General features: G+C 47.4%; 1 protein-coding gene across 1 annotated transcript in view; it reads left to right on the top strand.

Moving 5' to 3' along the window:
* Nucleotides 1-317: 317 nt before the first annotated feature.
* slc28a1 (solute carrier family 28 member 1) overlaps nt 318-6000 on the top strand; it is a 76969-nt gene continuing 71286 nt past the window's right edge. Inside the window, exon 1 of the mRNA XM_078200179.1 lies at nt 318-429. The gene's annotated coding sequence lies outside the window, so the exon portion shown is untranslated. The remainder of the gene's footprint in view (nt 430-6000) is intronic.

The raw sequence follows: 6000 nt of genomic DNA, 5'->3' as shown, positions 1-6000 counted from the left end.
AGCTCCCAGAGGCGCTGGTGGGAAGGGAGGTCCAGGTTGGAAAGGGCCATCAGTCAAATTTCACCACGTTGCACAGATAATCAAAATCGGAGCTTTGTTTTAAATACTGCAACTGCCCAATCATCTTGCAGAAGGAAGAGGTAGCTAGATGTTGGCAAGCAAGTGGGGAGGGTGAAAGGTTATCAGGGGTAGGTGAGATGGTGCAAGTAGGATCAGCCATGATCTTATCGAATGGCAGAGCAGGCTCGAGGGGCCAAGTGGCCTATTCTAATTTGTACGTCGGTAAGTGTTGAACCACAGAGTGTTTCCTGGTCTCGAGGGTGTTGGCTATGAGGAGCGGCTGAATAAACTAGGATTGTTTTCACTGGAAAGACGGAGGCTGAGGGGAGACCAGATAGAGATCTACAAAATTACGGGAGGCGTGGACAGGTCAGAGGCTTTTTTCTCGTGTCAATTACAAGGGGGCACAGGTGCAAGATGAGAGGGGGAAAGTTTAAGGGAGATGTGCGGGGGAAGTTTTTAACACAGAGTGTGGTGGGGGCCTGGAACGCGCTGCCAGAGGAGGTGGTGGAAGCAGGCACATTAGCAACATTTAAGAGGCATCTGGATGGGTAGATGAATAGGGAGGGAATAGAGGGATATGGACAGGGCAGAACCCTGATAAATGTGAGGTGATTCATTTTGGTAGGACTAATTTAAATGTGGATTACAGGGTCAAAGGTAGGGTTCTGAAGACTGTGGAGGAACAGAGAGATCTTGGGGTTCATATCCACAGATCTCTAAAGGTTGCCACTCAAGTGGATAGAGCTGTGAAGAAGGCCTATAGTGTGTTAGCTTTTATTAACAGGGGGTTGGAGTTTAAGAGCTGTGGGGTTATGCTGCAACTGTACAGGATCTTGGTGAGACCACATTTGGAATATTGTGTGCAGTTCTGGTCACCTCACTATAAGAAGGATGTGGAAGCGCTGGAAAGAGTGCAGAGGAGATTTACCAGGATGCTGCCTGGTTTGGAGGGTAGGTCTTATGAGGAAAGGTTGAGGGAGCTAGGGCTGTTCTCTCTGGAGCGGAGGAGGCTGAGGGGAGACTTAATAGAGGTTTATAAAATGATGAAGGGGATAGATAGAGTGAACGTTCAAAGACTATTTCCTCGGGCGGATGGAGCTATTACAAGGGGGCATAACTATAGGGTTCGTGGTGGGAGATACAGGAAGGATATCAGAGGTAGGTTCTTTATGCAGAGAGTGGTTGGGGTGTGGAATGGACTGCCTGCAGTGATAGTGAAGTCAGACACTTTAGGAACATTTAAGCGGTTATTGGATAGGCACATGGAGCACACCAGGATGATAGGGAGTGGGATAGCTTGATCTTGGTTTCAGATAAAGCTCGGCACAACATCGTGGGCCGAAGGGCCTGTTCTGTGCTGTACTGTTCTATGTTCTATGTTCTATCTAGAAGCTTTGTTTTGAATTTAGTTAGGGCATCATGATCGGCACAGGCTTGGAGGGCCGAAGGGCCTGTTCCTCCGCTGTACTTTTCCATATTCCTTGATCTTTGTTAGAGACAGATACACCAGATGGAACATATCGAGGCACAACTCAACCCACCTCCTGTGTCCCTTTCACATTTTTTCCAATTGCTGCCTCTAATAAACTAAGTTTTTAAGTTTATTTATTAGTGTCATAAGTAGGCTTACATTAACACTGCAATGAACTTACTGTGAAGATCCCCGAGTCGCCACACATCCGGTACCTGTTCGGGTATCTATCTCCCTCTCAGACTGCGCGTTACCCCTCAAATGCCAACCAGATTTGGGTAGGTCTTGCTGGGCAGTGCCCTACTCACCAGTCCCCAGCTTCGGAGCCGAGCGGTTATGTTCAAAAACCTTGTCTCCCGCAATCGAATGTTTCAGTGAATCCTCCGACTCCACCTCGCAGTGAGAATCCAGCAAGAGAGCAGAACTGAGATCTCGATGGACCAGTAAAAGAAAACACTTACGCTCTTCAACGGTATACATGCTGTGTAAATTTACAGAGATAGAGTCAGGGAGTGACAGAACTATCAGAAAAGGAGGATATTAATACAGTGTTGCTGAACAAATATATGATAAGAGAGAGTCGCCGGAAATCTCCCTGCTGTTGTAATCCTAAAGATATGCGAGAAAATCAATGCGTCCATCTCTTTCCTAAGAATGAGTTGAGGTGTGATGTTGGTCCAAGTATGGTCAGAGTGCCAACCTCTAGGTCATCATTTGCAGGATGCTCTCCACTAAGGGAGCTACACTTGGAGGGCTCTTCGAAGGGGATCTAGAGTAAGGCCTCCTCCAGTCAGCCTTGTTCTGACCCGCAGGTTCTCCCCAAGTGTTGACCTCCCAAAATTCACAGCTGAAGAGTTTTCTCTGCAACAGGATCTTGCCATCAACGGTGATGAAATGGAAATGATCGAGAGCTTCAAGTTTCTCGGTGTCCAGATCACCAGCAACCTGTCCTTGTCCCTCCATGTCAGCGCTATAGTTAAGAAAGTCCACCAACGCCTCTACTTTCTCAGGAGGTGAAGGAACTTTGGTGTGTTAGCTACGGCTATCACCAACTTTTACCGATGCACCATAGAAAGCATTCTTTCCGGATGTATCACAGCTTAGAATGGCTCTGGCTCTGCCTAAGACCACAAGAAACACAGAGTGTCATGAACGTAGCTTAGTCTATCACGCAAACCAGCCATTGGCTCTGCCTCGGAAAAGCAGTCAGCATCATCAAGGACTGAACACACCCTGGACATACTCTCTTCCACCTTCTTCCGTCAGGAAAAAGATACAGAAGTCTGAGGCCGACTCACAGCTTCTTCCCTGCTGCCGTCAGACTTTTGAATGGACCTCGCATTAAGTTGATCTTTCTCTATACCCTAGCTATGACTGTAACACTACATTCTGCACCCTCTCCTTTCCTTCATTATGAACGGTATGCTTTGTCTGTATAGCGCACAAGCAACAATACTTTTCACTGGAGACTATTACATGTGACAATAATATAACAAATCAAAAAACTTTTCATTCCCACTCCCCTATCGTTATGCAAATTGAGACCTAGTATACGGACCTACATGGACCTTGAGAATGTTTGTCTGCTTGCAGCTTTATAGAACCTCTCCTGAGACATTGGAGATGGTTGCTACTATTATCAGATGCTCAAACTCTTCTCCTGTAACCCTCCCACTATACGGGACTAAACACCTCATGAAACCTGGATTGCAGAGGTTTAACTTGCATTGTCTTGAATGTCGAAGATTATGGGACAAAACTTTGATGTGCTTCAGATGACTAAAGAACGTGATAGGTTACAGAGAGTAAATATTTACCAGAGAGCAAGACCAGAGCCAAGGGTCTGTGACATTAAAATTAGAATTCAGTCAATCAGGGGTGACACCAGGGAGCCGCTCTTCACACACAAGTTAGTGAGAATCTGGGACTCTCCCCCTCCCCCACTCAAAACACTAACTGAGACTGAAAATCAACTGGAAACTTCAAAACCAAAAGCTCTGGACTTGTGTTCTTTCAGGGTGAATGGAACCAGGGCAGATCAATGGATTTAAGATTCAGATCCACCTGCATTCTCATCAATGATTTAATTAAATTGCAGCAACATAGGAAATAGGAGCCCATTCAGCCCTTCCTAACTGTTCCGCCATTCATTATGATCATGGTTGATCATCCAACTCAGTAACCAGTACCCGCCTTCCCCCATCTCCTTTGATCACTTTCACCCCAAGGTCTAATTTCTTCTTGAAAACACACAATGTTTTGGCCTCAACCACTTTCTGTGGTGGTGAATTCCACACACTCACCACTTCCTGGGTGAAGAAATTTCTCCTCACCTCAGTCCTAAATGGTTTACCCCTTATCTTCAAACTATGACCCCTAGATCTGGACTCCCCCACTATTGGGAATATTCTTTCTGAATCTATCTGTCTAACCCTGTTAGAATTTTATAGGCTTCTGTAAGATGCATAGAATTATTGAATAATACAGAAAGAGGCCAGCCGCCCATCGAGTGAGTACTGACTCTCGGAAAGAATACCCCACCAGGTCCTTCCCTAACCCTGTAACCCCGTGCATTTACCACTTGCTATTATGGAGCACTTACTATGGCTAATCCATCTAACCTACACATCTTGGGACACGAACGGGCAATTTAGCATGGCCAATCCACCTAACCTGCACATCTGTGGGAAGAAACTGGAGCACCTGGAGGAAACCCATGCAGACACGGAGAGAATGTGCAGACTCTGTACAAACAGCGACCCAAGGTTGGAATTGAACCCGGATCCCTGGCACTGTGAGGCAGCAGTGCTAACCATTGTGCCACCATGCTACCCCAGCCTCACTCTTCTGAACTTCAGCGAATGTAATCCTAACAGGCTCAATCTCTCCTCATACCTCAGCCCCGCCATCCCAGGAATCAGTCTGGTAAGCCTCCCTCTATATCAAGAATACCCTTCAGATAAGGACACCAAAAGTGCACAAAACATTCCAGACTCGAGGCACTGAATGGCCTCCCCTGTTCAGTTCCTACATTTGTGTATTCCAAATAAAAACATGGGAGAACCTACAGGAGTCAGAGCCACCCCTACTGGAGGATGGGGATCAAAGAGTAAAGCACTTCCTGCTGAACACCTAATCCAAACTGGCCTTGACAAAGCTTCCCAAAGGTCTCCTCTGGCGAGGTAATTTTGCAAACTGTTACTTCCTGCCGCGTATTCCAAGGAGGCACATCCCGCATCATTCAAATGTACTTTTCAGGGCATGTACATTGAGGACAGAGTGCTGGCCCATCTCGACAGGGGATGTTTACACATAGATAAAGGATGTGATGGTCATCTGGTTCAATGCTGGTCCCAGTCAGACTACAGGGCGGTTAATTAAGCATGAACCAGCTGTAATTCCATGGGTTGCTTGGGCAGGCTGAACGTCCCACTTGGCGTTTCAATGTGCAGGGTATGTTTCAGTCGAGAAGTCAGAGCAGATAATAGAACAGGACTCGCAATCAACCTCCGACAGTAAACCTCTGATATTGTCCTCAGCAAGAGAACCCAACCGCCTTTCTCCTTCTGATTCGACCCACATACTCCGGTGGGGTTTGCATGTTCTCCCCGTGTCTGCGTAGGTTTCCTCAGGGTGCTCCGGTTTCCACTCACAGTCCAAAGGTGTGCAGCTCAGGTGGATTGGGGGGGGGGGTGGGGGGTGAGTGGTGGTATGAGGATAAGATGGAGAGGAGCGGCTGTGTGGAGTTTGCGTGTTCTCCCCGCGTGTGCATAGGTTTCCTCCAGGTGCTCCTGTTTCCTCCCAAAGATGTGTAGGCGAGGTGAATTCACCATGCCAAATTATCCCTTAGTGACCCAAGATGTGCAGGTTAGGTGGATTGGCCGTGCTAAATTGCCCCTTAGTGTCCAAAGATGTGCAGCTTAGGTGGATTGGCCATGCTAAATTGCCCCTTATTATCCAAAGATGTGTAGGTTAGGTGGATTGGCCATGCTAAATTGCCCCTTAGTGTCCAAAGATGTGTAGGTTAGGTGGATTGGCCATGCTAAATTGCCCCTTAGTGACCCAAGATGTGTAGGTTAGGTGATTGGCCATGCTAAATTGCCCCTTATTATCCAAAGATGTGTAGGTTAGGTGGATTGGCCATGCTAAATTGCCCCTTAGTGTCCAAAGATGTGTAGGTTAGAGGGATTGGCCATGCTAAATTGCCCCTTAGTGTCCCAAGATGTGTAGGTTAGAGGGATTGGCCATGGTGAGCATGTGGGTTTACGGGGATAGGGCAGAGGGGAGGGACTGTGTGGGATGCCGTTTTGGAGTGTCCTCTTTAGGTTGCTACCTTGAAGTGTTGGAGAGGCCAGTACACTCCCTCCAGCCCATGGGCGATGCCATCAGGAGCTCCTTGCTCCTGGTAGGGTCACCCGCAGCAGCAAGGTCAGGATAGGTGCCAGTCAAAGTGCAGTCCAAGAAAG

Source organism: Mustelus asterias, chromosome 29 (genome assembly GCF_964213995.1).
Source record: "Mustelus asterias chromosome 29, sMusAst1.hap1.1, whole genome shotgun sequence".
Classification (NCBI taxonomy): domain Eukaryota; kingdom Metazoa; phylum Chordata; class Chondrichthyes; order Carcharhiniformes; family Triakidae; genus Mustelus; species Mustelus asterias.
Note: the sequence above shows the minus strand (reverse complement) of the source record. Positions and strands in the feature narration are given on the sequence as shown.